This window comes from Leptopilina heterotoma, unplaced genomic scaffold (assembly GCF_015476425.1).
Source record: "Leptopilina heterotoma isolate Lh14 unplaced genomic scaffold, ASM1547642v1 Lhet_708, whole genome shotgun sequence".
NCBI lineage: Eukaryota > Metazoa > Arthropoda > Insecta > Hymenoptera > Figitidae > Leptopilina > Leptopilina heterotoma.
The window spans coordinates 450,208-467,014 of record NW_025111164.1 but is presented as its reverse complement, the minus strand read 5'-3'; positions in this window follow the sequence as shown (position 1 = coordinate 467,014).

Sequence of the window (16,807 nt, the reverse complement as noted above, 5' to 3'; positions counted from 1 at the left end):
GTTCTCATTTTAGCTCAAATCTTCTTTGAAATTTAATTCAACTAAAAAATATCAAAAATAATCTTGTTTCCTCTTGTTTCTTTTTCTCAAAAGTGCTTTGTGTATTTTTATTGTTGCTATTGATTTCCTAAGTAAATAAAAAATTATTTTTAAGATTAATAATAATTTTTTAAAATACAATGTAGAATGTTAATTATAAACCAATTTTTAGTTTAAATAAATAATATGCTCAACTTTTTACACCTTCTTTCAAAGGCCTCACCAAGTAACTTGATTTGTCAAACGTTGACAAGTATTTTGTTAAAAAATATTTCTTTACAACCTAAACAAAAAAATATTTAGAAATTAGATTCATAGATAAAAAATAATTCATTATGTGTAAAGCAAACAAAAATAATACGTAAATTTTCAAGGAGTAGAAAGAAATATTTCAATACTATTGATTATTCTAAAGATTTCAAATTATTCTAGAATTTCAAAGCAATTCAGTTATAAGGTTATATTAAATTAAATTTTAAGTTTTAGTTAAATTAATAATTAATATAAAAATCCTTTTTTTAAAATAGATTCAATTAATTCCTTGTCCAAAATGAATTGTTATTATCTTCCTACAGAAATAGAGAAAATTATCTTTAACAATATTTTTAGTATAATAATAGTATTTTTTGACTATATAAAGCTGTTAATATAACGCTACATTATTTTAACTATTTTTTTCAATTTTTACTGAAAAAATTCTAGTTCTGTAATAATTTTCAGACTTTTTACTTACAAAGAAACATATATACAAACTTTAATTGGCAGGTTGAAATAGAAGTGACTTTTTAAAATTTTTCTTTCAATAAAAAATATTATTTAAAAAACTATTGTAATTTTTTTAAGTTTATAGTTTAAGAAAACATTTTTAAACACTTAACTTTATAATTTTCTTTGTAAAACATTGAAATATTAATTTCTTGTGTAGATCTTTCTTTTAAGGTTAGGTTGGTTATATATGTATAATAAGAGATAATTAGATTTTTATTATGAATTCATTTGATAGTACTTTTAAATCAACTTGATCAATTATTATTTAACAGTTTTTTCTATTTTTCATTTTATATTTCTGTGAAATATTCGAAAAGTTTACCTTTCTTGCGTCATTGTGTACCTCGTCAACCTCGTGGATAAAATTTTTTTTAAACGCTTCCATTGTTTACTGAGTTTTTATTTTCCTAAATCAATAAAAAATCACAATATTAGAAAATTAATCTTATGAAATATAGTTGAAAACATGATTTATACAATAATTTGTAATTTGAAAGAAAATATAAGCACTTACGTTTTTCAGGTTGTCTAAGACTAAACTGTGTAGTCTGCTAGTCACAAGTGCTCTCAAAATCATAAGGTCTACTGTCAATATAATTTTGACTTATTCAAAATTTTTTAATGTTAATTAATATATTAATATGTATAAAATATTTATAAATACTCTGAAATGAGCGCGAAAATTTAAATTGATATATAAATATGGGGATAACAGATAATCACGCATCTTATTGAAAATATGACTTGGGGTGTTTACGAGATTCTCGCCCTAGGGCGCCCCAAGGCGAACAAAGGTTCTCAAAGTCACTTTTATTATTCTTTATTTATATAAAAACAAACGATAATAAAAGTGACTTTGAGAACCTTTGGTCGCCTCGGGTCACCTTAGGGCGAGCATCTCGTAAACACCCTTGATAAACGTTACAGTTGCGCGCGAAAACGATTTAAATTTGAAACTAAAAATTTCTTAATATTTTATTATATTAATAAATTTCATTAAATAGAGTGAGCATGCGATTATATAATAATAAATAAACATAGTTAAACGAATAATTTTATTTATAAACCAAATAAAGGATTGATAAATAAAATCAATTAAAATAATCTCAAATTATAATTAAATAATTGATATAGAAAAATCAATAAATCAAAATTAACTTAATAATAAATAGATAATAGTTGTAAATAAAACTAAGGTAATAATAACATTTATTAATAACTAGTAATATAAGATCACACTAAATAGAAATATGGTATACATTAATAATAAATGAATTAAACTTACCTTTCTTAATAAACAATTTAAAACTAAATAATCTTGTATTTATAGAATCTTTATTTACCTCTAAGATTAATAATCTTGTTCATAGTTTTACCAACGTAAATTATTGAGTCCAAGAAAGTTTACTCCCCAGTAACAGTTTTTAAATATACCGCCAATTGATCACTAACTTTAGTGGTAAAATAAAGCAAAATGGCGTCCAAGCAATTTTAAATTGTATAATAAAATTCAAATCTCCCACCAACAGCTCCATCGGTAAAACAGATTCCTACATTGTCAACCGAGTGTTGACAGTTACCCACACCACCGACTGTTGGCAATATAGGAATCTATATTACCGACTGCAGGTACTTAGTTGAGATCAGAACCAGACGCAGAATTCCCCTAGCTATACTACTTGTTTAAACATACATTTTTTAAATACTGTCAATTTGTGTTTAATTCTTTTTTTCTCAAAAATTATCAATAAAAATAAATTAGAGGTGTGCTTTTAATCATTTATTTTATTTATTTATATTACTTCCTCATAGAGGAAGTATTGTAATACCGAAATTTTTCGAGTTCGATTTTTTGACATATCTTTATGTTATTTGACCTCAGGAGTTCAAAAATGACATTTTTAAAAAATGTCATTCCGTATGTGTGTGTGTGTGTGTGTGTGTAAACATCACATTTTCATAAATATCTCGAAATCATGAAGAGCTTTTGGGTTGAATTTTTTTTAAATTGTAGATCTCACCTGCGGACATAAAGTGAGAGTACTTTGAGATAGATTAATAAAGTTTAACTAAATTTTTTTTGGATTTTTAATTTTGCAAAAAAACGTTTTTTGCCCATAACTTTAAAAAAATGTTAGGACACCTATAAATGATTTTCCACAATTTTGTAGAGTTTTTTTAGACGCATCTTTTGAGCCCTAATTGAACATTTTTCGTCCATATTAACCGGAGATATTAAACTTTTAAAAATTCAAAATTTTGGAAAATAAGACTTTTTTGAAAATTTTGTTGAAAAATATAGAAGTAATCTTAAAATTATCGTTACCGACTTGTAGAGCTTCAAAAAACGCTTCGATTGACCTATTTTTGAACCTAATTCGATAATAAATTTTGAAATTATTGGTATTTTAAAAACCAAAAATTGTGGAAAATGACATTTTCTCAACTTTTTTGTTTAAAAATTTTTGTTTAACTATTAAATTATTGTAATTATCTTGTAGGGTATTTAAAAATAAATTGATTGACCCAAAATTCAATCACCTTTACCATATTTATAAAAAGTTATTCATATATTTCTATTATTTTTATCTCTATGAGGAAGTAAAGTGTTCATGAAATGAGCACCAAAATTATAAAAAAAATTATACAACTTGGCAGCGGTTTTTTAAATTTTCTTCCTCGTGGAGGACTTTTTTTGACGTATTTCATATATTTGACGAATTTCTCGCCTAAATCATTAACCCGTTGACTGTCGCTGACGCATCGCATATATGCGCAAAACTAAACTGGACAAAAGTGGTTCATGACGCATATATGCGCGACTTATAAAAGGTGATTAAAAACTTCTTAAATGTTCCTGAAACCGATTACTCGGGGGTTATCGAGGTCGCTGATTACGAATATGACATTCGTTTTCCAAAATTCAAAATGGCGGATCCAATATGGCGGACAAAAAAATAAAAAATTGATCAGATTGACTTGAAACGTAGTACTCAGGGGTTTTTGGGGTCGCTGATTACGAATCTGACATCAGTTTTTCGAAATTCAAAATGGCGGATTCAAGATGGCGGAAATTTTTTCAAAATTCGTCGAATTTGTTTGAAACTTGTTACTCGGGGGTTTTAAGGGTCGCTGATTACGAATCTAACATTAGTTTTCTAAAATTCAAAATGGCGGATCCAATTGGCGGACGACAAAATAAAAAATTAATTATAATGGCTTGAAACTGAATACTCTGGGTTTTTAGGATGGCTAATTACGAATCTGTAATTATTTTTTCAGGGTATTTATCAAGATTTGATTTCACCAAAAATTATCATACTGATGTCAGATGTTACATTCGTAATCAGCGACCCTTAAAACCTCCGAGTAACAAGTTTCAAGCAAATTCGACGAATTTTGAAAAAAAATCCGCCATCTTGGATCCGCTATTTTGAATTTCGAAAAACTGATGTCCGATTCGTAATCAGCGACCCCAGAAACCTTAGGGTGGAAAAGAACGGGGCGAGGCAGCCAAGATTTCACATTTTGATTAGCGAAGCAGTTATTTAAATAAGTTTTTTTAATTTTAATATCGCGTTAGAAAGCTTGTCTTATTGGCTACAAAATCGCAATAAAACATTTTGACGTAGGTTGCACTTGAAAATTTCTACAACCCTTTTCCCAAAGGACCACATTTTGGCATATTTGAAAAAACGTGGGGTGAGGCAGACAACTATTTTAATAGTTGAAAAAACATAACTTAAAGTTAAATTTAGTAAAACATAACAAGGCAGTTGTCCTTAACTTACTTTTATATTGTTAGTAATTATATATATTATAATAATATAATAATATAATAATAATATAATAATAATATATAATAATATAATATAATATTATAATATAATTATATATTATATATATTATTATATTTATTTTTTTTTATATTGTTGTTTTTGTTTTTTTTGAATAATATTATAATAATAAAATTAATTAAATTCAATTTAACATTTTACGGAAATATAAATTTGTTATTCTTAAAAAATGGTTTATAAAATTCAATTTTAAGTTTAAAATCTATTGGAGCAGGAAAAAAAGAGAAACATTTAGAAGAACCAATAAAATCAACACAAAAAGACGAAAAATTTAGTGTTGACTGCCTAACCCCACGAGTACTTTTTTAAAAAAACATCCACAAAACCCGTAATATTAAAAATATCGTAATTCCATTAACACCATCGTCTTTAGCACTAAATTCTGCATTAAAAATCACTTTACAATCGAATTTTATTCGTGTAACTCTATTAACTAAAATCACCAAAATAACTCTTAGAAAAGTTACATCAAAAAAGTCTGTTTTCATAAATGATATAATATATTGTAATTGCTAAACTGCTCCAGCAATAATGCCTATCTGTTAGCAACTAAAGTAAACTACCATAAGTAGTCTACATTATCAATAGCGCACGATTTGAAAAAATTATGCAGAAATAAGAAGCAATTGGCTGCCTCGCCCCATTCTCCTCTACAAAGTTTCATAAAAATCCATTAAAAAATTTTTCAACACACTTTTGGCCCAAACAGTGGAAATCTCGTTGACAGTCAAGGGGTTAATCAACTCGAGAACAGAAAATTCGAATCGGAAATAATTTGATCCAAATCGGCCAATTCGAAACACAACATACTGCATACACATCATAATACATTACATAGCAGTTCGAAAGTCTAACTTCGATTTTCGAATTGGCTGATTTTATTCGAAAATCGAGAGAAAATTCTATTTGAACTGCCAATTCGAAATTTGAACTTTCGAATTGGCCGATTTGAATTGAAAGTTAACCGAGTCGAGTTGAGCAATTCGAACTTTCGAATTTCGAATTGGCAGTTCGAATCGAATTTTGCACACCTCTAAAACGAATGTTTAAATACTCTCTAAATCTGAATTAGTGCGGATTCGTTTACCAATTTGAATTAGTAACATTTTTTACTAATTTTTAGTAGTTTTTTACTAATTGCTAGTAGAAAATTACTAATTCAATTAGTAGAACCTATTTTTTACTAAACTGATAAAATTTAATATTTTTATGAAAAATAATAAATAATAAATTTTGTAATATCCGAATAATCATAAAGGTTTATAAAATTATTGCTTCGCGTCCATTTTTATCCTAAAAGTCTAACATAATTATTAAATATTTAAAACAAGTTGTAAATACAGATGTTCATTACATGAACATTTTGCTTCCTCTTTTTACCATAAGCAAAAAATTTTCTTCCTCGTGGAGGAATTTTTTTGACATATTCTATATTTCATTTGTTTTACGAATTTTTCTCCTTTAATTGTAATTAATTTTATAAATTCAAATGCAATATATAATTTATATATACCAATCAATCTGTTCTAATGCAAAAAATAAGATTTGTGAAAAAATTAAGTAAAATTTTATTGTACAGCAACATTATTTTGATGAAAGAACTGATTTTGTTTTAAAAATTCGAATTTTTCAGCTTTTATTGTCATATTAAAATTTTATAAATTAAACGGCTACAAAGCTTTTTCCACGAGGAAGCAAATGTAAAATTTTTAGTGTTTTTAATTAATTTTTTATAAGAATTATAAGATATATCTAAAAAATTAAAATTCTTCTAAAGAGGAAATTACATTTTTATCACATTGGATCAACATAATCATTTTCAAAATTGATAGATATTTATAAAAGATAAGTGAAAATTATATACTAATTTTTTCAAATTACAATTATTATAGAAAAAAATGTAATATATATATATATATATATATATATATATATATATATATATATATATATATATATATATTTATTATTTAATGTAATGTAAAGATTTGACAATTATTAATAAATTCCGAAAAGCTAAGTCTCCATGCGTCCGAAAATTAATTTTAATATTGTAACGTAAATATTTTTACACTTTACATTCGAGTAAAATTAATTGAATTTAAAATTTAGAAAAATTATAGCTTTCTCTTTTTGGACACTTTTCTGCGAAAATCTCTGCTCTGCGACTCGACCTCGATAAAATGCGATTTATTTTATCTTTTGTTTACTGCTTTGCTTTATTTTTTTTATGTTTGTCACGAGCGATTCTCTTTTGGATTTGTACTCTGAGACCCGAAGGAGGAACGATATTGGATATTTGGAGGTTAACTGTCTAACCATTCACCACACTGGCTGTTCGATGCGCTGCTTAGCTGTTTGAGGCCACACATTTACACTTTTGACAATTTGGCTGTTTGACGCCGACCTTTTGGCTGCTTGACGCCGCACTTTTGAGCCGTTTCTGCTCTTTTAAATTTTGCTGTTCGAAGCTGCACTTTTGGCTGTTTGACGCCTGAATTTTAACCACTGGTTGTACCAGATATTATTTTATTGCTGTCTGTTTGGATGCTGCCCTTGCGTTTGGTTTTGGACCAAACCCATTCTGTTTTATTGTTTTGACACGCACACACACATTCTCGTGGAAGGATGTTTCCTCTGGTCGCTGCAACCAATTATCGTTGGAAGTTCCAACAAATTTGTCAACTTAGGCCGAGTTGACTATTTTTTCTAAAGATCGAAAGCCTTGATCAAATTGGTTTTTGTCCTTTGGAAGGCAACCTCTCTTACCAATTTATCGTTCCGCAGCAGAAGATGAGCTCCTGATCATCGTATTTGTAAATCGCTCGCGTAAAACTAATTTTGCTTTGTTTTGCTGGTTTTGCTATTTTGAAATTAACACCGCGTTAATTTAAATTTTGCTTACTATTTTGCTTGCTTTAGTAATTTTGCAAATTTAATGGTTTTAGTATTGAATATTTTGTCTGTTAATTAATTAATTTGTCAATTGACTTAATTATTGGATCAATTTTTCTAATTAATTGCTAATTTAATTTTGCCTCGAATTTCATTTTGCTTATTTTTGAATATTGTTTTCAAGTTAGATTATCGCTAGTATTGTTACGTTAGTTCATTGAAATTAAGAATTTTATGTTATTATGAAATTTGGTTTAATATGTGAATATTTTATTGAACGAAAATTATTAATTTACTATTTTGTTAAGAATTGTAATTTTCAAATTTGAATGAATTTGCCGCCGCAGTGCTGCCTTGAAACAATGGCGCGCGACCGCCGTAGGTCAGGTTAGATAGGAAACACGACGCTACTGGCGAATTAGTGAGAAAACGTGACAAGCACCGGCATTCGCGTTTGGGACTCGCTCAGCGAATTATATATTGTAGGCTTCTCCCTTTCAAATTTTTCAATTTTGTGAATTGTCTACGAAACAGGTGTCTAGGACGAGAAGACGACCCGGTCTCGATAAGCTTCCCGTCCGCTGTTAATTTTTATATTAAGTTGAGTCTCCAATGTGAGAGAAGGTGCGCATCGATGTTCATAGCTATAGATATACCACACCATACTTTCGTATACCTATAGCTATGAACATCTATGCGCACCTTGTCTTATTGGAGACACAACTTTAGTGAATCGACAGTATTGTTTAAAAGAATGCATATTCTCAATTTTTCGTTTGTTTTCTTTGATTAAATTTAGACTATTTCGCGTAGAGAATATGAATTCTTGCTTTCTTTTCGAAATGACGCCACTTGTCGACCTCGTGGTCTTTTCTTTGCGACAATTTTCGGTTTTGTCATTTGATTTCTAATTTCAAGCTTAAAATAAAAGGCTTCATTGCAAATCATTGTTTCAATTTTGTGATTTTATTATGTATTTTACGAGTTTGTTAAAATTTCGTAATGCCTCGCGGTTTCCCTCCTAATTTTTGCTGTGTTTAAATTCAAAATGTCGCGTATTAATTAGTTAGAAATAATTAGAGAATTGATTGTGTGCAATGAGTGAGTTCAGAACCAAGTCATTTTGCGTTAAATTTAGTTTATTTCGCGTATTAAATTTTGTTGAGTAGCAGAGATTTTTTTTGTTTTATAATGAAATTTTACAATTTTTGTTTGATTATGTTGCGTATTTTATTTTTGTAATTATTTGAGACGAATATTAAGTTCGAGAATTATGTCGGAAATTATTAGTTTAGATTTTATTTTGTTATTTTGTTTGAATTGAGCGAATATTTTGTTCTTTTTTTGTAAAGCGAACATGATTACTTATTGAATATATTTTTTGTCAATTTTAATTACACGGAAAAAATTTCGGGCGCGCATCCGTATTACCTATGGTAATGCTGTTCTACTTTATCCCTGGTGCATAAGAAGAACAAGAGTGGGAACTAATCGCTCTCACAAGTGGGAGCCTCAGAGTCCCACAGCAGAGCAAGAATATACTTTAGACAAGTATATATATATTACGTATACAGAGAAGCTGTTCTACACCACATACAGAGGGCTCTGGGCTCTGCCTTTGGTAGTTCCACTTTATCTCTGTGGGACTCCACAGCTCCCACAATGAGAACGCAGATATCTCACTCTTAGAACATCGGCGTTCTTTCATTTAGCACTGCAATCGTACGCGTAGGTAATGCTGCGCGCCCGAAATTCTTTCCGGCGAAAAATGAAACATATATGTTTCATTATTTTTGCCTTTGGAAATACTCTCACCAAATCCCTAGCCCAATGCTTCTTCTTTTTGAGTTAGCCCGAGCAACATTTTGCTGTGAAAGTCCGATAAATTATACTTAAGTATTATTTTGTAGAGTTTTGACTAAATTTTATTTTTGATGCTTTGATTTGATATTCGCTTCTGTTCGATGATTCACGAATTTTGTTTATTTTTGTGATTAATTTCTAAAGTAAAATTTGTTAAAGAGGAATTAACCTGGTGGTCTTGTTTCCTCCAAAACGATAATTTTGCTAATATTGTTGCTGTTGACGTTGGCTCATCGGTGAGCCTGGCGCCCAACAATTTTGTTATTTTGTAGTTTTTGCCCCTTTTGCTTAAGTATGATTCCGAAGGTAATTGCGCTCTATCTCTGAACGGCACTGAGATAGTAATTATTAAGAATTTTGCAAATTTTGAATTATCTTGATTTTTTTTTTATTTTGAAAATTATTTAAGCCATTGTAAAATTTTTAATCTCACAATATTGATCACATTGGATCACTGAAATGTTTAAAAAAAAATTCAATAATTTTCTTAAAACATCATAAAAAATAAATTTGGTTTTTTATTGATTATTATATTAATTGTGAATATTTTACAATTATTAATAATTTCTAAACAGGAAAGTCTCTATGCGTTCGAAAATTAATTTTAATTTTGATCACACTGGATCACTCAAATGTTTAAAAAAAAATCAAAAATTTTTTGAAAACATCATAAAAATTTGTTTTTCAATATTTCAATTGTTTATTAAAATAATTGTAAATATTTGACAATTATTAATAAATTCTAAACAGGTAAGTCTCCATGCCTCCGAAAATTAATTTTAATGTTGGTCACATTGGATCACTCAAATGTTTAAAAAAAATTCAATAATTTTTTTAAAACATCATAAATAAATTCAATATTTTTTGGAAGCCATAAAATTATTTAAATAAAAGATGTTTTGATTCTTCTGTTTGGCCTAATGGCTTCATTATATATTTATATTTACAATAAGATGACGCGTTTCGACATGGAATACCACATCCTCATCAGATCTACAATGATAATTTACTACAATATAACATATATACAGACAGCATGTTGGAGAACATTTACGAAGTATAAGATTTCTTTGTTTATATAATATAATTGCTTGAAAAAATTTTTTTCTTTAAAAAATGTTCATATAAAAAATACATTATCCATGTTACGTTAAAATTTAAAGGTTAAGTGTCAAAATTTACGAAGTCAATACATATAAACATGATAAAGTTCTTTACAACAAATGCAAAAAAATATTTAAAAAACGAGCATTTAATAAAAGTTCATGGTTTTATGTATAATAATTTTATTAAAAACACTTTAAAAAAACACATAAATAATAAATACCTGCTTAAGACATATAATATTGATCATTTAAAAATGTAAAAAATGAAACATTGTGCTTATTATTTATTTTTTATAAAAAACTTTTTGATTAAATGTCTAAACGAAAAAGGAAAAAATTAACTCCATGTTCCATGCGTTCCAAAATTTATTTTAATTTTGATCACATTGGATCACTCAAATGTTTAAAAAAAAAATCAAAAATTTTCTGAAAACATAATAAAAATTTGTTTTTCCATATTTCAATTGTTTATTAAAATAATTGTAAATATTTGACAATTATTAATAAATTGTGAACAGCTAAGTCTTCATGCGTTCAAAAATTAATTTTAGTTTTGATCACATTCGATCACTGAAATGTTTAAAAGAATTCAATAATTTTCTTAAAACATCATAAAAAATAAATTTGGTTTTTTTATTGATTATTATATTAATTGTAAATATTTTACAATTAATTAAAGTCCGTATTCCGTTTGCATATATATATTTTGTCTGTTCGGTTTTAGTATGTCTGTTCGCCGTTAGAGGAAGCAAAACGCCCCCCGCTGCGAGGGCTACTTGGAATTGAGTCCCGAGCAACCTTCACAGCGGGGGTCGCTTTGGCCCTCAAACCCTCATTAGGAAAAACTGCTAATGACTTTTTCTATAAAATATAAATTTTTTAAATTGTAACATTTTTTATTTTTCATTAAAATATTTAAATTCTTTACTTTCTCACGATTTTATACATATGTTGTTTACCAAAAAAATGTTAAAATTTAATGATTAAGTTAAATATTTATTTAATAATAGGTATGGTTTTTGGTAGAGTTAACTTCATTCTATGTATCTGGAAAAATAATAAATTTTTTTAATTTTAACATTTTTTGGTAAACAACATAATGTATAGAATCGTAAGAAAGTAAGGAATTTAAATATGTTAATGAAAAATAAAAAATGTTACTTTTTAAAAAATTTGTATTTTTATAGAAAAAGTCATTAACAGTTTTCCTTAATGAGGGTTTAAGGGTCCAAGCGATCCCCGCTGTGAGGGTTGCTCAGGACTCAGTTTTGACTTGGTGTGCCGTATGGTGGGGAAGGCTTCTTTCCCTCACGAGACTAACTTGGACATCACTCCTTGTATGTAGTGTAGAGAGTTAACAATCGTGCTTCGTGAGTGGTATATTCATTTTTTGAATATATCACATTACTATTTGATATAATTTTTTTTATTTTGGATAACATTAGATATTTTCTTTTCTTTTTTTTGTATAATTTCTCTACAATTTGTAGAGAGTTAATTAAAGCGTTTCGTGAGAGGTATAGTTATATTTTTTTAAATATTATATTATCATTTGATATATTTTTTTTAATTTTGAATTTAAAGCATAAAGAAATTGACATTTTTTTTCTGTTTTGAATAAAATTTGATATTTTTTCTGTTTTAAATAACATTTGATTTTTTTTATTTAAAAGATAAGAAAAGAAATATTGGATAAAATTGAAATTTGGATATTGGATGAAATAAAAGATAAAAAAAGAAATATTGGATAAAATTGAAATTTGGATATTGAATGAAATAAAAGATAAGAAAAGAAATATTGGATAAAATTGAAATTTGGATATTGAATGAAATAAAAGATAAGAAAAGAAATATTGGATAAAATTGAAATTTGGATATTGGATGAAATAAAAGATAAGAAAAGAAATATTGGATAAAATTGAAATTTGGATATTGGATGAAATTGGAATTTAAAGTATTTAAAATTTAAAATGGATTGAAGAGAAATATATATATTGGATGAAATTGGAATTTGATGCATTTAAAATGGATTAAAGAGAAATATATTGAATGAAATTGGAATTTGACGTATTTAAATAGAATAAAGAGAATATTCGACGCCTCCCGTTCATATAATGCTTATTGAAAAACAAATGCAAGATTATTCTTATTCAGTTTTTAGTGCAAGACAATTCTTATTCGATTTTCCGTGCAATAAAATGCTTATTCAAAATTCTATGCTAAAAAGTACAATCTGAAATTAGCTTACGCTATGAGTTTTATAAAATTTTCAATTGAATATAATTTTTAATTACAATTGCTTAAACAATATTTCTTAATACGTAAGAGATAATCCATGTTTAAATTTTCTAATAACAATAGATACGCACTGAAATTCTCAGATATTTAATTGCAATTTAATATTAAAAAGATGATTTAGGGTTACATTTATTGTTCTGTCAGTGGCAATTGTTTTGCACACAATTTTGAATAAGCATTTTATTGCACGGAAAATCGAATAAGAATTGTCTTGCACTAGAAACTGAATAAGCATGATCTTGCATTTGTTTTTCAATAAGCATTATATGAACGGGAGGTGTCGAATTATATTGGATAAAATTGGAATTTGACGAATTTGAAATAAATTAAATAGAATATATTGGATAATATTGAATTTAGGCTTATTGGATATGTAAATTGGATGAATTTGGAATTTGACGAATTTGACGAATTTGAAATATATTAAACAGAATATATATTGGATAAAATTGAATTTAGGGCTTATTGGATATGTATATTGAATAAAATTGGAATTTGACATATTGAAAATGAATTAAATGGAATATTGGTTGTTGAATTCAAAAGCATTGTTTTATGGGTTACATATGATTTGATTGGTTAAATATTGATATGTTGGTTAAATAATTAAATATTAGATAAAATTAGAATGTGGCTTATTTGAAATGGAGTTAAATACACTTTATTAGTTGAAATCTTGAATATTGTTTTATGAGTTAAATATTGGTTGGTTTGTATTATTGATATAGGATACAATGATTTTGTAAGAATTGATGAAACTGTGATGTAGAAAATATAAATTAGGAAAACGTAATTATTATTATCAAAACCCACAAATTGGAATTAAAATTAGATTAAGAAGAAAATATTGATTAAAAAATGTCGAGAATAGAAGGCCATGTTAATTTAAGTGCTAGAGAATATAGAGAAATACTTAATAATAAAAAAATGTTAAGTGATAATCATATTTATGAATTGGGAAAAATTTTGGAAAGAGAATCAAATTCTATGTTTAGAATGCAAAGTACTTTATTTGTAAATGAAGATCTGCTTGAATATATTAGACCTATTGGAGTAGGCGAAAAACATATTCAAATACTATTTAGTGGTCATAATAAGAGGGGTCATTGGATTTGTACGTATTATGATGGAGTAAGAATTTATATTCCTTGATAAATTTTACATCCGTTTTCATTTATTTTGTTGTAATAAATTTTACGAGGCCTTATGCGGTTTAAACAATTTTATTTATTTTGACGACGTTTCGATACATTGAGTATCCTCTTCAGGTCAAATAATTGAAAATAAAAAACAAACAGTCGTTCAGTCATTTCATCGAAAAAACAAAAGAAAACAGAAACACCTCATAAAAAGGGTTTCCATTAATTTATTATTATTATTATTATTTTCGATGAAATGACTGAACGACTGTTTGTTTTTTATTTTCAATTATTTGACCTGAAGAGGATACTGAATGTATCGAAACGTCGTCAAAATGAATAAAATTGTTTACACCGTATAAGGCCTCGTAAAATTTATTACAACAAGAATTTATATTTTTGATAGTCTTAATGAAAAATGTCTGAATGGAGATCAGTTGAATTATTTAAGTAGATTATATCCTTTTAAGCCACTAGTAGTTTTTGTTACTGTTGATCAACAACCAATGGGTAGTGTTGAATGCGGACTATATGCAATAGCATTTGCAACATCATTATTTTATAATGTTATGCCAAACACTGTTAATTACGAAAGCATAAATAACAAAATGAGGCAGCATTTAAAAAATGTTTTAAGATAATCGTCTATGTCAGTTTTCAGAGATGAGAAGATCGAATATGAGACATTCGATTGTAGAGTGTGATTAGAAGCGTCTTTTGAAATATGAAAAAACAAATTCTTATAATTTATTGAAGACACACCCTTGGAATAATGTAAATAATAATAAAATTGTAACAATGGAGCAGTCAAAGGATAAGTGTTCTTTGAATAAAAAAAATTATAATAATTTTAATTCAATTAGTAATAATGATAATACATATACATAGAGCCCCCCGCTGCGAGGGCTACTTGGAATTGAGTCCCGAGCAACCTTCATAGCGGGGGTCGCTCGGACCCTTAAACCCTTATTTAGGAAAACTGCTAATAACTTTTCTATTAATAATGAAAAATATAAATTTTTAAATAGTAACATTTTTAACTTTTAAATTAACATATTTAAATTCCTTACTTTTTCACGATTTTATACATATGTTGTTTACCAAAAAAATGTTAAAATTTAAAGATTAAGTTAAATGGTATTTGCTTCAAATACTGCAAATATTGGGTCAAATAGCATTAAACTGATTTAGATAAAACCTATGTGAAACAGTTAATATTTATTTAATAATAGGTATATTGTTTTTGGTAGAGTTAACTTCATTCTATGTATCAGGAAAAAATAATTAATTTTTTTAATTTCAACTGTTTTTTGGTGAACGACATATGTATAGAATCGTGAGAAAGTAAGGAATTTAAATATGTTAATGAAAAATAAAAAATGTTACAATTTAAAAAATTTATATTTTATAGAAAAAGTCATTAACAGTTTTACTTAATGAGGGTTTAAGGGTCCGAGCGATCTCCGCTGTGAGGGTTGCTCGGGACACAGTTTCAACTTGGTGTGCCGTATGGTGGGGGAAGGCTACTTCCCCTCACGGGACTAACTGGGACATCTCTCCTTGTATGTACACTGAAAGAATTTTTAGGGAGGCTGCTGACTTTTAATGTCCGAAATTAGTGCCCCTTGCTTAGGGCTCGCAGCTCACCTCAAAAAAGCGAGCATCTACTCCCGAAAGGTGAGCTGCTGCCCCTGAGGAGTTGCTGCTTACCTTTCGGGAGTAGATTCTCGCCTTTTTGAGGTTAACTGCGACCTTGAGGCAGCGAGCTCTAGTGGCACTAATGTAAAGCTTGCAGCCTCCCAAAAATTCTTTCAGTGTAGTGTAGAAAGATAACGATAGTGCTTCGTGAGTGGTATATTTATTTTTTGAATGTATCACATTACTATTTGATATAGTTTTTTTTATTTTGGATAACATTAGATATTTTCTGTTTTTTATATAATTTCTCTACAATTTGTAGAGAGTTAATCAAAGTGTTTCTTGAGTGGTATAGTTATATTTTTCTAAATATTATATTACCATTTGATATAGTTTTATTCATTTTGAATTTAAAGGATAGAGAAATTGACATTTACTTTTTTCCTGTTTTGAATAACATTTGATTTTTTTATTTAAAAGATAAGAAAAGAAATATTGGATAGAATTGAAATTTCGATTGATTGGATGTTGGATGGAATTTGAAGTATTTAAAATGGATTAAGGAGAAATATATTGGATGAAATTGGAATTTGACGTATTTAACCCCTTGAAAAAATTTTTAATGCATTTTTATGAAACTTGGTACCCTAAGGTTTCTGGGATCGGTAATTACAAATCTGACATCAGTTTTTCGAAATTCAAAATGGCGGATCCAAGATGGCGGAAATTTTTTCAAAATTCGTTGAATTTGCTTGAAACTTGTTACTCAGGGGTTTTAAGGGTCGCTGATTACGAATCTAACATTAGTTTTCCAAAATTCAAAATAGCGGATCCAATATGGCGGACAACGAAATAAAAAATTGATCATATTGGCTTGAAACTGAATACTTGAGGATTTTCAGGGTCGCTGATTACGAATCTGAAATCAGGTTGAGTCGCGCAACATCAATCGAAAATGTGCTGCAACGCGCCCTCTTTTTTCTCAGTGCACTTACGAAAAAATCCTTAAATCGCACACTGGGTGTGCGACACCCGGGGACTTTTAAGTGTGTTCTTTAAGCTGGAATAGGATATTATCTTTTTGAAAAATTATCTTATATTGCTCAGTACATCTATTTTAAAGGCAAATAGGTTTCATAATGATTTATTTAATATTAATAATTAAAAAAGGGTTTTTTTAAACTACTGAAATCACCTTAAACCA